The sequence below is a fragment of the Sminthopsis crassicaudata genome, chromosome 2, assembly GCF_048593235.1.
Source record: "Sminthopsis crassicaudata isolate SCR6 chromosome 2, ASM4859323v1, whole genome shotgun sequence".
NCBI classification, from domain to species: Eukaryota; Metazoa; Chordata; class Mammalia; order Dasyuromorphia; family Dasyuridae; genus Sminthopsis; species Sminthopsis crassicaudata.
The window spans coordinates 138,025,406-138,042,651 of NC_133618.1; the positions used below are offsets into that span (position 1 = coordinate 138,025,406).

Genomic DNA, 17,246 nt, shown 5'->3' on the forward strand with positions numbered 1-17,246 from the left:
CACCCAAGCTCAAGTCCAGGAACTGTCTTTAACTATTCCTTCTGTCTTCCAATATTTAATCAATGGCTGTCTTATTAATTCTACCTTCTTGATTCTTTGAAAACCTTAAAGTCCTATATAAATGCTAGCTATTATTGTTGGTGTTAATGATAATTAGAAATGAGAAGATTGTATTAGATGACCTCCAAGGACACATCTAGCTCTAGTTCTATAATCTGTTAATGAAAGAAAATGATTTGATGGGTTATTATGCTCAAGATCTAGTGATGAATGATGGGATGTATAACCCTATTATTTTGAACTTGATTTGGCTATTAAAAGCTTCACAAAGGCAAAGGCCAGACTCAAAATATCTTTGTATCTCATACAGTACTTACCGTAATATCTTGCACGATGGGTCCTTATTAAATATTTATTTAATGAGAGTGAATGCATAAATGAAGAAAACACTTGAAGATATAAAGGCTGGTCCTTCATTCTTTCCCAGAATATTGAGTGAAATGTTATGAATGCAGGAATCCAGAATACTATGAATTATAGTGTAATGTATTTTTCATATATGGACATTTTATTTATCCCCAAAGGGCAAAAAATTGCATTCATGTTGAAAAATCAGCTTGGGAAGTTCTAAGGACCTGCGAGAAAACTGACCCTCATACAAATGTACTATGAGAGCCTGTTTGAAATCAGTTCAAAGACATAAGAACTGGCTGAAGGCAGAGGAAGTTACAAGGCATTATTATTGGTCATTGGTTTATTCAGGTGTTTGAAGGATACAGCTGAAAACTATAAGTCACAGAATTATTTGGAGACCATGGGAAAATTTTACATTGTTTGTGCTACGCCTGCTCAAACTGTGATTTTTGAGTTATTTTTAACCTGTTATAGATAAATTACTCAAGAGGAAGTCCTGATTTGAGGCATTAAAAGGTATATATAGGAGATGAGAAGAAATTAGCTGTCTGAAGAGAGAAGCTAATAGCTAACATTGCCTTTTATTGCTTGAAAGAAGTAAAATAGAGGAGAATCAAAATGTAACAGTAATTGCTTTGGATGATGTCAGATAAGTCCCAAAGAACCTGCAGATGGTGATAGTCTTAGAGGAAGGTTCTGTAACTGCTAGAATCAGATTGGAGGAAAGCACAATGCTCCTCACGTGTGACTGTGTAGAAAATTGGTTGAGTTTATTGCTTCTTAATATTACATGAGAGAAGGGAAACTTCTCAAGTGCTATGGTCTTTTCCTGACATCCATGACTTCTGAGGAATTGACAGAGGAAGAAAAACAGGTTTTGCATATGCTTTACTGTGAATTGTGCTGATTGGAGAAGATGTATTGCTTTGCTAAGAAAGAGACAATTATGCTATTTGATGAAGAATGGGGAAAGGAGATATTGCTACTGTATGAGAGAAAGGAAATTCATCAGAGGTTTTCTTTCTTTGTTCTTTACTGTCTTTACTCTTCTGTATTGTCATTACTATACTGTCTTCTGTGCCTCAAGAAGAAATCTCTCATAGCTCATAGAGAACAAATCTGATTTCATTGGCAAATTCAAGACTTAAGAGAACTGCTCCTTTATTCAGAATATAATGCTACAGCATTACTTTAAGAGCTTCTTGTAGTACCATGAGAATAGCAGAGAAGCAGCTTTGTTCATCTGGAAAGCAGAGAGATTCAGAGAAGAAACTGGTGACATGGTACATACTGGTTCCTTAAGGGACCACTGATATCCAGGTAAGCAGTCCAAAGTTGTGAGGCACATAGATTCCCTACTCATGTGCCTCACTGTAATATTATGACCCATAACACCTCACTTCTGGATTTCTGTATGTACTTAGTCTTTCCCACAGATACATTGTTCATCAATGGAAGAATGTGACACAGATTTATGGGTAGACTTATATTTGGAGTATTCCTGCTTCTGCCTTCTATTGAGTAAATATTATGAAATGATTTTTTTTTCTGCTTTTAATCACTCTTGATTTAATGGTATGATTATTCTTTTGTCTTATTGTTTAGTAAATATTTTGTTTTTAAAAGTCACTGGTATCATTGTGACTGATTTTATGTAAATAGAAGCCCATCAATAGGGGTTGCTCAGGAGTTGCTGTGTTAAATAGTAGAAGTATCTCCCTTCCCACATCCAATAAGAACTCTTAAGAGTAAATTGTATTAGCCATATGGTTGTCCCTTTGGAGAATCACTCCAGCCTGCTAAAATAAGTACGAGGGTATTGAATGAACCAATCTAGGGTTATAGAGGAGAGAGAGAGAGAGAGAGAGCCTGGAAGAGTTGGGGTTGGTGCCACACTTAGGTTACAAGAAGGTGATGAATTTAAATACTGGAAGGACTGAAATAATTTAGTTCAGTCCCCTCATTTTATGAATGAAGAACATGTGACCCTGAGATGTTAAATAACTTTTCTGAGGTTATGTAGAATTTGAACCCAGATCCTCTGACTCCATATTCAGCATTCTTACTATTCTAAAGATTATTTAAATTGAATTTTCTAGGTCTTGAATAAAAAAGGAGATAATAAAGCTGTGTTGTTCCAAAATCTGAAGGTTCTTCCTAATAGTTTATTAATAAAATGTGACATGGGATTTATTCTTGCAGATGAACAAGATAAATTATATCTTTTGAAAATATGCTGAAAATTTCCAGTGAAAAGAATCTAAAAGGTAAGGCTGGGGATGATGTGACTAGATTTTTCAAAATCCTAATTCTAAAAATAATTTGGCTGAAGTTAATCTCCATGTATAAGGAGCAATTAAAGTCAGGTCACAGTTTTTGTTTGTTTGTTTGTTTGTTTTGTTTTGTTTTTTTTACTAGTTTCTAGCTTTGAAATCCAGAGGGATAAAAGTAAGAAATTTATGCAGAAAATCATTATCAAAAGTCTCTATCTGTTAAAGTCAGATGGCTCTGAATTTGTTGTGTTTCTGGACTTAATCTTTGAACTTCTCATTTCTCTCTGACCTCTCTATACAAATATCACATTCAGTCTTGTGTTACAGTTTTTTGTTATCTATGCCTCATCTCCCTACTAGGCAAGCATTTTACCATTTTTCATCTTTGTGTACACTGTTTTCCACTTTGTAATAATTATAATTTACTGTCTGATATTTCACATATGTGATCCCATATCTTCACCACAAATCTGTTAGGTATTTAATACAACTGCTATATCCTTATTGTATAGATAAGAAAACAAGCTCTGAATGGCTTGCCTATGGTCTCTAAGTTACTAAGAGGCAGCTTGCTCGTGGTCATACAACCAGTAAGTGGCAGGACAGATTTGAATTTTAATTTACCAATTTTAAATTCTGTGCAGTCTCTACTACATCAGTCTGTAGCTGGTTAATAAATGTTCAATTTGTGCTGGCATTATGCCTCACATTTTTTTTGAATGGGTTTGATGGCAGGGTTGGGTGACCATCACAAGAGGAACTATGCAAATTCTTCTTCTAACAATAACAACAGCTGCTGGGCCAAAGAAGCAGGATGGTATGTTTCCCTCTCCCCCAAGAGATTTATTTGCCCTGGGCTCATAGATGCAGTAACAGAGTTCAATTCTGAGAGAGCTTGACCACCTAAGATAATGATCAGATTATTTTTTTCATATTCTATGACTCATTATATCCCTTTCTTGGAGCCTCATGGAAAAATTACTTATAGCTTATGTTTGACTCCTGTCTAGGGTCTTTTCTAAGAAAGGAGTCGAAAAGTATTCAATGTACAGAATAATTCAGATGTGGTGCATGTATTTATTTCCTCCACACAAAAAGAATTCTTAATATTAGGCACACAAAAACCACTACATAGAATTCCCAATCCCTCTATTTTTGTCCGTCTGCATTTTTTATTTCCTTCACAGGCTAATTGTACACTGTTTCAAAGTCCAATTCTTCTTGTGCAGCAAAATAATTGTATGAATATGTATATATATTGTATTTAATATATACTTTAACATATTTAACATGTATTGGTGTACCTGCCATCTGAGGAAGATGGTGGGGGGAAGGAGGCGAAAAATTGGAACAAAAGGTTTTGCAATTATCAATGCTGAAAAATTACCCATGCATAGATCTTGTAGATAAAAAGCTATAATAAAAAATATTAGGCACACAAGATTACACTGACAGAAAGACATCAGAATATGGCAGTATAACTACTATTCCCCTTCCTAGAAGGTTCAGACTTAAGTCTATAATCAAAACATGTGGTATTTTGCAGCACTGCTAAATAAGGATTTGACATTTTACCTCTGCACTAATCAAACAACACTATCCAAAACAACTCTTGTCTTTTGGCAAGCCACGTCAGAGAGTTGAGGTCCTTTATTGATAGCAGTATCATTTCCAATGTAGAAATCCCCCTGTCCATCTGATTAGAGAACTTCTGATCTCTCAAACTCACAAGAATGAGTTTATTCCATGCCTATATTTATCCATCTTGAGATTAGAATTCAGACACCTCTACTTAGGTGAAAACTGAAATGGAAGCTGGGGCCTTCAGGTCCAGAGTTGACTTTACTAGCCAACCCCCTTTTCCAAAAGCCACGTGGTAGCTAGTTACCATTTCTTGTGGATAGGTGGGTAGGGAAGATAGCCATATTCTTTCTCTAATCCATTTAGGAATAGACTCTCCTAGACATGACATGATCTATAACCAGTAAGAGAAGAAAATGACCAAAAAGGTGAACTGGGTGAACAGTTCTTTCTGTTCAGAATTCAATAAGAGCATTGTTTCATCATTTCAAAAATGTTTGAGAACTCCAGTGCTGAACCACACAAGGTTAGTCAGGGTAGCTCCATCTTTGCTCTCTGAACAATAACAACAAAATAACACAGACTTAGTTTAATTGTGCAAAATGGGATGGGGAAGGGTTAGAGAAACTTGCAGGAACTTAGGAGAAAGGTTAACAGTTACATCTCCCTGCTATAGAGTGACAAATGACATATACTATCCTATTATTGTTGCTCACTCATTTCAGTTATGTTCCACTCTTTGTGATCCCATTTGGGGTTTTCTTGGCAAAAATACTAGAGTAGTTTGTCATTTCCTTCTCTAGCTCATTTTACAGAGGGATTAAGTGACTTTCCCAGGGTCATACAGCTATTAAGTATCTGAAGCCAGATTTGAATTCAGGAAGATGAGCATACTCTTTCCAGCATACTACCTAGCTGTCATCAGGTAAATCAGGTTAGTGGATCTAACACTACTAGCCATGATTATATTAAGAATTGAAAAAAATTTACTCCAACTAGAATGGCAAACAAGCCTGAAGAGTCCTTTATTTCAAAGAAATGAAATAATTAAAAAAAAAGATGAACTTGACTATGAGGTTCTTTTCCTATTGGCTGAATGCAATTGTAGGTTTGATTGAGCTGAAATAGTCCTGAGGTTAAAGACAACTTAACAAAATGGCTGTGAAGACTTCCTGAATCCTCAATTCAGCAGAAAAGTCTTAGTGGATGCTAGCAGCAGCTGGTAGAGAGACTTCTGAAGAACATTTCAGTGGTGAAATAGCAAATGATAGTAGCAACTCAGCAGGGAAACAGCAGATGGCGGCAAGACAGAGGAATTGTCACAGCAGATCTTAGTAGCCCTAAAGGAAAGCTGCAAGTGATTGCTTTAGGCAGAGGACTATTAGCTGAGACAAAACTAGTATTAGTTGATGAAGAGCATTCCTTCTCCCACTGGTTTCAAGGGAATTGGTGGGAAAGTGTATACATATAGGATTGGGAGTAGTAGGAATTTTGCCTTTCTATTAACATGACTACTTTGCTAAATTAATTTTTTAAATTTGAATGAATAAAATTTAATTAATACATTAATTTAAACAATTCAGCTCCTTTGGTTTGGTTAAAAAAGGAAGCATCAGAAGGTGACTTGTTAGCTGTGATTATGAATACATAATAATCTGAGTAGGATTTTGAAACTAGGTATAACTTTAGAGGAACATCTTGAGGGGGAATGGTAAATAATTTAAAATTTACATGTGTGCATGCATGTATCGTGCTGTGTCAGAACAGAAAATTTCTCTGGTTTTCTGGGCCTATTATTCTTTGTTGTGACAGGTTGTCTTTGCTCTATACACATTCCTCTTTCTATATATACCCTCTCCTTTTTGGGGGTATCTTTTATGCCTGGAATCTTCTATGTTAGAATCTTCCCTGCCAGGATGGATTGGTGCTTCCCTGTCTGATCATCAGTGACATCAGAGTTAGGAATCTAATCAGGTATACCTAGGTAAAACCTTGCTGCTCCCTCTAAAAGACTTTACCCCCCTTTTTTCATCCATAAAATGTATTGATGCCTGAGGTATATTCTTCTTGGTTTACCCTCCCCACTGCACCAGAAAGGTTGGCAAGGGATTGGTATAACTGATGGGGTGTAGCTTCTGGAGGGAAATGTGGCAATAACCCTAAAGTTCCCTGGCCTTGGGAGCAATATAGTTCTACAAACATTGTTGGTTGTCAGATAACAATGTGTTGATCAGTGATAACAAAGCTTCTGAGACAATAATGCGATGTCTACCAGACTACTTCTCAACTCCATCTCTAGGCCCTAAAATTAGCATATCAGTAACATGAGGTACTTGGTGTCTGTAACTTTTTCTTATAAATTTATTTTTTTGCTCCTGATTCTTTGCTAAACTCTTTTGGAACTTGCGCCATTTTAATTGATATTACAATTATAATAATAAACTTTGCCTCGATTTGGAGATGGGTTCCAGCCTGAAAATTCTTTTGAGACACCTTGCAACATCAGTCTGGAACCCCATTCTTTTTGGGGTCTTCTTCAACTCCAACATTTGGTGGCCCATATGGGAGAGTTTGGGCTCCCCTGGCTTCATCTCCTTCTTGTCAAGGTAAGCCTCCTATTCTTTTCTCTCTCTATCCTATAGCTAGGATACCCCAAGCACATAGGAAGGCTTATTGGGTCATCAGGAGCTCCATGCTCAGCAAACTTTCCTTGACTGGTGTTACCAGGTCTTGGGAATTCTTGCAATTCTCAGTATAGTTCTCTCCTGACTAGGGAATTTCTGCCACCTTTTTACCTCCCTGGGATGCTGCAGAAGGCAAGGCACTATAGGAAAAGAAATTTTATGGTTTTTGGTAAAGATGGGACAGTCCTCTTCCATGTCATTTTGTCTGTGTCTCTATGCAGAATATCTGTCATGTTTGTTCTGTGAGCTAGATTTTGTTACCTGCAAAAATCTGAAATGCTGCCAGCAGGGAAAAAGCTTCTATGCTGTAGTTAGAACACTGGGAAAGATTTCTAAACATCCTGGATTCCCACTTTAAAAAAGGAAAAGCCTAACTTTTTTTCCTGTGGATCTCAGTTTTGGCCAAGCTGGGCACTACAGAAATAAAGTTAGCTAATTAAAATAGCTAATTAAAACCATAGAATCATTAAAATAACCTCTTAGCAGCAATGATTAAGGAGTTTGGCAGTCATTAAAAAAAACAAACTAGGTACACAGCAACTTTTTGCTAATCCTTACTTGACTCCTAAATTGTCAGGAGTCCTCTTCTGCTCCATTGGGAAAGGAAATTATGATTTACTTTACATAAAGGTTAAGGTTGTACCCCAAAAGATATTAAAGGTATCCACAACCTTTATCACTCAGCATGCTTCCATTCCCCGGAGTCCTGAGTAATATCTCAGTTGTGGAGATTGCTAACAAGATCGATATACCCATGTCCCTCTGTAAGCCCCTCTCATCTTGGATTCAGATTAAGAAAAAAGAAAGCTGAAAAACCATAGGGAAATTCCAGTTCAACCATATCTGTAGAAATGGAGAAGCAACAAAGGCAGTGGGGACTTCCCATACCTTCCCACCTTCCCAACCTAACTTGGAGAGGTGGGGGTGGAGTGGGGAGTCAGGCCCCATGATCAGCATAGTACCTGAAACTACCAACAAAGGGAGATCCTGTCACCAGCCACCCCAACCCCCAGCATCTCTGTCCAGCAACTGCTTAAGAAGAATTAGGAAGCCCCTAGTAGCACCTAGCATGGCAGTATTAAGTGGAAAGCCAGTTAGCCTCTGCCTTTAGTAAGCCCACCATTCTCTGTTTCAGCTGTAGAAATGTATTAGCTATGTAATTTATGGCTAATTATTTTATCTCTGCCCAATGTTCTGATTTGTAAAGAGAAATAATAGTTGGTTGTTGTAAAGATCACATGATTGCAAAAGTGCTTAGCATAAAACAAAGGTCAAATGAATATTAACTGTTTATTGAATATAATTGCTTCATATTTGATAACTTTATATGGGTTTTTATATGTGACCAATTTACAACATCACTGTTGAGATGAATTATTTGTGTGTATGTGTAAAGTAATTTGAAAGTAAATTCAACGAAATTAAGGTTCCCCAGGACTAGGACAATAGTACACAGAGGAAAGAGAATCTCTCTCTCTCTCTCTCTCTCTCTCTGTCTGTCTCTCTCTGTCTGTCTGTCTCTCTCTCTCTCTCTCTCTCTCTCTCTCTTCTTTTCCTCTTCTCTTCTTCCTTGACTTCAGCAGGAATAACATGGATGGAAGAGTGAGAGAGAGAAGAATATATATTTGGTTCAGTGAAATTTGTTGAGATTTTTAAAAGCAGTTTTAAAGGTGCTTTAATTAAAGCCCATTAAAGAGATATATAAGTTGTAATTTATTTGCACTGACAGTGTTAACAGATTTAAGAGTTTGAGAACTTTAGGAAATGACAGAAAAGCAGTTTGATGCTACTCTAAAAATTGGCAACAAACAGCCTACTTTTTCACTATAGGCAATAAGACTCCTGGGGGGCCTTGTCAGTAAAAGCTGGTACTTAACCCTTTCCTGGCTCACAAAAGAGAAATGTTTGTATGAATTGAAACATTATCAAATGGTAATTCAGTTTGACTGGAACATTTCATTAAAATTTAGAGAATCTCATAAACTAAAGGTAAGTAATTTTTTTTTATAATATAATTTAAAATTAATTTTATAATTATAACTTTTTTTGACTGTACGTATGCATGGATAATTTTTTACGACATTATCCCTTGCACTCCCTTCTGTTCCAAATTTTCCCTTCCTTCCCTCCACCCCCTCCCCTAGATGGCATTCCCAAACCTGTTAAATATGTTATAGTATATCCTAGATACAATATATGTGTACAGAACCAAATTTTTTTTGCTGTTGCAAAGGAAGAATTGAATTCAAAAGGTAAAAATAACCCGGCAAGAAAAACAAAAATGCAAACAGTTTACACTCATTTCCCAGTGTTCCTTCTCTGGGTGTAGCTGATTCTGTCCGTCATTGATCAATTGGATCTAAGTTAGATCTTCTCTTTGTTGAAGATATCCATTTCCATTAGAATACATCCTCATACAGTATTGTTGAAGTGTATAATGATCTCCTGGTTCTGCTCATTTCACTTAGTATCAGTTGATGTAAGTCTCTTCAAGCCTATCTGTATTCATCTTGCTGGTCATTTCTTACAGAACAATAATATTCCATAACATTTATATACCATAATTTATCCAACCATTTTCTGATTGATGGGCATCCATTCATTTTCCAGTTTCTAGCCACTACAAAAAAGGGCTGCCACAAACATTTTGGCACATTTGGTTCCTTTCCCTTCTTTAGTATTTCTTTGGGATATAATCCCAGTAGTTGCACTGCTGGATCAAAGGATATGCACAGTTTGATAACTTTTTGGGCGTAATTCCAGATTGCTCTCCAGAATGGTTGGATTCTTTCACAATTCTACCAATAATGTATCAGTGTCCTGGTTTTCCCACAGCCCCTCCAACATTCATCATTATTTTTTTCCTGTCATCTTAGCCAATCTGACAGGTGTGTAGTATATCTCAGAGTTGTCTTAATTTGCATTTCTCTGATCAATAGTGATTTGGAACACTCATATGAGTGGAAATAGTTTCAATTTCATCATCTGAAAATTGTCTGTTCATATCCTTTGACCATTTATCAATTTGAGAATGGCTTGATTTCTTATAAATTAGAGTCAGTTCTCTATATATTTTGGAGATGAGGCCTTTAACAGAACCTTTAAGTTAAGTAAATTTTAAAATAAATTTAAAAAGTGATATGCATGTTAAAATTGGAAACTTGGCTGTAAATGATTTGAAACATTTATTTTTGTGATAGATTCTGTTCTATCTCAATTTTAAGAATTGTCTTGTTTGCTCCCTAAACAAAAGATAAATTTATTTAAGGGACTAGGAGAGGAAGCTGGAACTGTCTCTGACAAATTGCAACAGTTTGGAGAGAGAATAAATTGAATAACTGAAAAAGAAGGTGGAAAGTTTTATTTCATCACTCTTGCTAAATGTAATTTAGGGTATTAAGTGTTTCTAACTTTGCTAGAAAATTAAGAGGAAATTACAATTAAGACTATTTGGCTATTATGAAAATTCTAAGTTATTTGGAGTTATTGTCCTCATGTTAAACCTAAAATTGATAATTACTGTGTGGAACAAGATGGATAAGGTGAAAGCCTTATCAGTTTGTCTTCAAGTATGAGGATATGCAACACCCTTTCTTCTTTTCACAGAATTAAGGGGAAGTATCAAACACCACAGCCCATGGAAGCTGATAGTTGGGAGCAGCAAGCTCAGCCTCTTTTCTGTGATCTCTGTCAATTCTCCTTAATTTGTAAGTTGCCAATTTTCTTTTAACCAGCAGTATAGGCAAGTTATCAGCCCTGAGAAATGAAGTTGTTTAGAATATATAGTTCCCAAACAAGGAATATGTTTACTAAGAATCTAGAAGTTTATTTATTATATAGAAATGATTTCTAATGATTGATCCTTGCACCAGGATGAGTTTAACATCAAGAAGAAGAAAACAAAAAAAGTTAAAGATATTAAACAAAATATCTTAGGTGTGTGAGTCCTTGTAAACTTTTATTGTTTATTGAAACTTTATGAGAATAAAAATAATGCATCTACTCCTAAGCTATGATTAGTAGAATTTTCTATTAGAGATAAAATCTTTTGAGACTGTAACTGATATTCTTTTAAGTTTTTGAATTTGGGATTGTCTGATGGATCATTAAGTCAGTAACTCACAAGTTATTCAGAGGGATGCTATCCTGAACTGTCACAGTTGGATGTCTATCTGGGCAGAGCTAGAAAGACAATCTTGGTCTCTGCTCAAGGTTGGATCCTCATGACTCAGTTTCCTAATTCTCAGTTTCTTTGTTTCCCACTGATTATTCCCGTGCCTGGCTATGAGGTGGAATTGTTACTACATGAATGGTTGTCAACTATGACCATTACCTAAAGTCAAACAGAGATAACGGCTGTTTTCTCCTGTCATGTATGTACTCTCAGGCTGTAACCTGAAGGATCTATTTTGATGCTATTATAATCATGTCCCTGCTTTTTCCTCTTATAGCAAATTTCTATAATCAGAGGAAGTGATCAGTAGAAATCATGTGCATAATATGTGCATGATACAAGTATGCAAGATCTTGCTGTTTTAGTCTGAAAATATGTAGTCATTATATTCTAAATAATTAGGTAAATGAGTATTTGCCTTAGTCATCTGCCTCTTACTAAATATATACTTGTATGAAATTGATATGCTATCTATGGATCCTGATTGTTATTCCATTGATTATTGAAATGAAATCTGAAACATCTTCAGTATGATTTAGAGAAGATAATTTTAATGCAATAAGAATAGTTTTCTTAGAGGGATGCAACTTAATAGGTTATTTTGTGTTACATCACTGAAAAAGTTCATTGTATTCAAATTTGTTACTAGTGTGGAAATACCATGTTTGTACAATGTGTCCTGTGATACAGATATGCTTTTTATAAATTTTTCATAAATGATGCTCTCAAGTCTACCCTAAGAGTAGAAAGCCTCTACTTGCAAGGATGTTGTTATTTATATTTCCATGACAACTGTTATTCAACTTTTTCGTGAGCTTTGTTTCTTCTAGGCTCCAGGCCACAAACTTCCAACTACTAGTTCATTCTGAATATCGTCTGCTACCTGATTCTGAATCTCAGCACCCCCTGGATGCTGCTGCCATCATCTTCAAGTCACGAGTCTCCCTTCCTCAGTCTGGATCCCGCTGGGCAGGGCTAGCTCTACACTCCTTATCAGTCTGAAGAAACTCCAGAAAATGAGACCTTCATCCCTTTTCCCCAAATGAATTTGGGTCCCAATTGTTTGAGGGGAGTAATAATAGGGTTCAGCTTTTAGGGAAATGTAGCAATAACTCTAAGGCCACTTGGCCTTGGGAGTGATGTAATTCCTAAATATTGCTGGCTGTCAGATAACAATCTGTTGGTCAGTGATAGCAAAGTTTCTGAGACAATTGTGAGAGCATACCAGACCACTTCTCAGCTCCACCTCTAAGCCATAAAATGAGCATATCAGTGATGTGAAAACACCCAGTTTCTCTAACTTTTTCCTACAAATTTATCTTCTTGCTCCTGATTCTTTGCTACATTATTTTGGAACCTAGTCTGCTTTAATTGGTATTACAATTATAATAAACTTTGCCCCTTGACTTGGAGGTGGGTCTGAGCCTGCAAATTCTTTTGAGACACCTTGTGATACCAGTCTGAAACCCAAATGTTTTTAGGGCACCTTGAACCCCAACTAAATCCAGGTGAGAGTCCCTCCCAGGACCATTATAAAATTCTTTCTCCACCCAATTCTCTGGTGAGGTATTTATTTGATTCTTTTCCCTTTCTTTCTCAATCCCATTTTTAAGGTATCAGATGCTGTCATACTTTGAGGAATGCTAACTGTCCTAGTGTCCTAACTTTTGCTTCTTTTCTATGCTCCCAACCTAGAAGCTTATCTCCTATTACAAATTGGAGCTTATCTCCAATTACAAATCTCCAATTAAGCTATATAGTCTTTCAGCATTATATGTCAGGACTGATTCTTCAGTGCAATCTCTATACATCCTAAAGCTACTATAACAAGCACCAACCACTCCGGCACTACTGGACTAGGTGTTACTGGGGATTAGAATATGAGTAAGGTAGAATCCCAGTCTTCAAAGAAACTACAGAGTGATAAAAATATGTCAATGATTATAATACACAGTAGAATATGCTAAATATGATAAAAGAATTCAGGCTTTTATCACCTCTCACCTATACTACTTACTGCACTAGCCTCCTAACAGGTCTCCCTGCCTCTAAGCTTTTTGCTTTCCAATCAATCGTGTATATATAAAATAGCCAAGAGATTTTTTTTTTTTTTTTAGTATTGTAGTCTTTTTGTTGCCTGAAGGGTTGGAGGCTTGTTTGGTTGAAAATGAAATGGAGGGCAATATAATAAAGATGACAATACTGCTTAAATTACTTATTTAGAGCTGTACCAGAAAGACTGCCAAAGGATTACAGAATAGAAAAAATAATGAAATACATCTGGAGGAACAAAATATCAATAATCTCAAGAGAAATAATGAAAAAAGTGGGAAGGAAACAGGGGGGCCTAGCAGTACCAAATCTAACAATGTACCACAAAGCAATGATGATCAAAAACTACTTGGTGCCAGTTAAAAACAGATTAATCCATGAAACAGAATACAAGATACAAGATACAGTAGTCAACCAGCACATAGTAGCATAGTACTTGATAAAATCTAAGATCCCTCTCCTGAGGAATGGATTTGCCATTTGATGATAACTTTGAAAAACTGGAGCAGACAGTTAAGTGTAGATCAACATTTCACACCCTATGCCCAGATAACTTCCAAATGAACATAGTACTTAGAAAAGGTCACATCATTAACAAATTGGAGGAGAAAGAAAGAATATCCTTTTCCATGGTAGTCTTAATTTAAAATAATGCCAAAAGACCATTTTTTTGATGCTGGCCTTATTAATAAAATAATTAAATAACCCAGAAACTATGTCACTCAACCCTTTTTAGTAACACACTCTTCCTGGGAGACTTGGGGTCAAAATTCCATGGCACCTACAGGCCACAGTTATACAACCCACAGAACATACACATAACTTATATAAACATTCACACATCTTACTCATAAAATTAAAGTTTCTGCATAGATGAAACCAATGCAGTTAAAATTAGTTAATAAGTTCCTACTATGTGCTAGGTATTGTGCTAAATACTTTTTAACAAATATTTCATTTTATCCTCACAGTAAACCTGCAAAGTTTGGTGCTTGTTATACTCATTTTACATTTGAGGAAAATGAGGGAAACAATGAGGCAGTAAATTAGAAGGGGAACAGGTAACTGAGAAAACTTTGTAGAAAGTTTCTTTGATTAAAGGTCTTATAGTCAAGAGATAAAAATGGAACTAATTCAAATATATAAGAACAAGAGCTATTCTCATATGAAATGGATATAGTCAGAAGATATGAACAGTCAATTTTCAAAGTTAGAAATCCAAACTCAGTAAGCATATGAAAAAATTTTTCATCATTAATAATTAAAGAAATGCAAATTAAAGCAATTCTGAGATTCTACTTCATACTTTGTAACATATCAGCAGAGATAAAATTACAATTATTAGAAGTGCTATGGGAAAATAGGCATAGTAATATACCATTGGTGAAGTTATGAATTGGTCCAATCATTGTGGAAGGTAATTTGGAATTCTGCCTCCAAAATCATCCAATTGTGTATACCCAGAGATATTATTAGGTCAAAAAAAGATGAAAAGTACTCACATATACAAAAAATACTTATACAATTTCTTTTTGTAGGGCAAAGAACTGGAAATATAAGGGATAACCATCAGTTTTTGAAGTGATTGAACAAATTATGGCATATTAATGTAGTAGAATATCCCTTGTACCATAGGAAATTATGAAAGGGATGATGTTTTAGAAACTTGGGAAAACTTATAGTCTCAGCTGGACAAGCTGAGAACTAGAATAATTTATAAAATAGCATTGTATAGACAATTGTGAGAGGTTTAAGAATCCTGATGCATGTTCCTCACCTTTTACCAGAGGTCTGATGGACTCAAGATGCAGGTTTGTTTAACTATTCATCTTTTATTATTCTTTTAATTTTTTCTCAGTTTGAGGGAGTGTGGAGGAAAGAAACTAATGGAGTTGCAAAAAAAGAGGGCCATTGAAATAAGTTTCTGAAATGCATAGAAAGATAGCTAGAAGGAATTAGACAAAGTGGACAGCTTTGAAAGAAATATATTGAATTTATCGTATACTTGAAAAGTTAGTTTTACATAAGAAAGATTTACCGTTTCATATTCAACTCTCCCTTTGTTTTAGAAGTGCTCATTTTGTTTATTTCAGAATTTTTTAAATGGGGAAAAAATTAAAGGGAGAGGAACCTACTCCCTCTTCTAGCTGTTGGAATGTAAATATTGCCAACTGAGTTCAGACATTCCCTTCTCCTCTCATTGGACATGACTCATTCTTCAATCATTTCACCCTTACAGGGAGATTTTCTTTGCAATTCCTGGCATAGGGGAAACAAAGAAGAAGGCATCAATCACTCCAGAAGATGTCCCTTTAGTTGGGGAGAAAGCTATGGTACTAGTAGTCAAATCACGAACTTAAAACTAGCAATTACGCCAACTATCCAGAGTCCCCCAAACTCTAAACCTGTGATTCCCAAATTGTAAATGGTCCAGCACCACAGTGAAATGCACATGATGCTGGAGGTTATTTTACATTTTTGAGGAAAACACAAAAATAATACCAGTTGGTGGCTCAAAAACTAACTTACGATAGTTTATAGTTCTAATGTTAGTGTTACATTATTTTCAATGATATGCTGGAATATTTGAGATAAATTTTTGTTGACTTCTATTTTTAGCTACAAGAGTAACTTCAAGAATTTCCTCATTTGTGATATCTCATCTTTGTGAACCTGGGCTTTTGTTATAGTTTCTGTGATGAAAAGCAAGTACCAGGTAACTATCGATGCAGAACAAGAAATGAAGGTGGCAATATTCAATCTGATTTCAAGGTTTGGGAAGCTATGCAGTGCCCGGCAACTATGTACATAAGACATTATAAGTAACGGTGATTATTTAAAATGAAATAAAACAGTATCTTTTCAATTTAGGTGGTATATTTTTCCAAACAGTTATTAAGTTGTTAGAAGATAAATACTTATTAAATTATTGGAACCTAACTAACTTAATAAGTAGAACTGTTAGGTATTTATTTTGACTGAGGAGTACCTTGAAAAAGGAAGGTGGCAAAATGGATAGAATACTGGGCTTAGAATCAGGAAGACTCCTCATAAGTTCAAATCTGACCTAAAATACTTCTTATCTATGTGACCCTGGACAAGTCACTTCACCCTGTTTGTTTCAGTTTTCTTATCTGTAAAATGAGCTGTAAAAGGAAATAGAAAACCGTTTAAGAATCCCTGACAAGAGAACTCCAAATGGGGTCACAAAAAGAAGACACAACTGGACAAACAACTGAGCAACAAACCAAATCACTAAGGACTCCTGGAAATAAGAAAGTTTGGGAATTAATTGTTCTAATTCCCCATCCAGACCTCATTCCATCTCTTTGCTTTGACATTCCTCTCTTTAGTATTTTGGTTGTCTTCTCCTTATAATGGCAAGCCAAGGTCTGTTCTACCCCCGTTGCTAAAATCTAATTTCTCCATTTTAGAGAGATACCACTGGTTACAGTGGTTTAAAGCTGAAAGCCACTCAGCAGTTAATTAAACCAACCCTTCTCTTGGCAGGTATCCTTTCTAAAACATCCCAAGTGATCATCCAGTTTCTGTTTGAACAATGAACAAAAATTCACTGTGTTCTAAGCCTCCTAGTGTACAAGTCTGATTAAGAGACAAGTCAATTATCTGAGACCCTCTCCAGCTGTGGATCACAGCATCTGAAGGAGTTGCAGGGCAGCCTTTGCTGACCAGATGTTGTGGACTGGGAATGAAATAAAATTGGAGGCAAAGGGAAGAGGAAGGAGGTGAGACAATGCAATGGCCTCTCAGGTCAGAGAATAGCAACTGCCTCTCAGTCTCCTTGTATTAATCTTTCACAAAAGGAGATCCATTCTGCAGATCTGGGTTGGATCTCCAGCAGTCACTGTCAGGTGGCTCCCATGTATTCCAACATCTGATCATTTTCTTTTGTAGAAAAAAATAACTTTTGGTGACTTCCCATTGCCTACAAGTAAAGTTAATACTTTTAGCCTGGTATTTGAGCTTCTCCAAAATGTCTTTAACTTATTTTTTGTTTTTTTGTTAAAAAGAAATGTTATTTATTGATGCCTTTTGTTTTTATTCCAC

The 17,246-nt window shown here is 35.8% G+C and overlaps 1 long non-coding RNA gene across 2 annotated transcripts in view; it reads left to right on the plus strand.

Moving 5' to 3' along the window:
* LOC141554952 (uncharacterized) overlaps positions 1 to 13,186 on the plus strand; it is a 63,501-nt gene extending 50,315 nt beyond the window's left edge. For both annotated transcript variants that reach the window (XR_012486015.1, XR_012486016.1), the window contains 2 exons: positions 2,617 to 2,681; positions 10,559 to 13,186. This is a non-coding gene — a long non-coding RNA (uncharacterized LOC141554952). The remainder of the gene's footprint in view (positions 1 to 2,616; positions 2,682 to 10,558) is intronic.
* Positions 13,187 to 17,246: the final 4,060 nt, after the last annotated feature.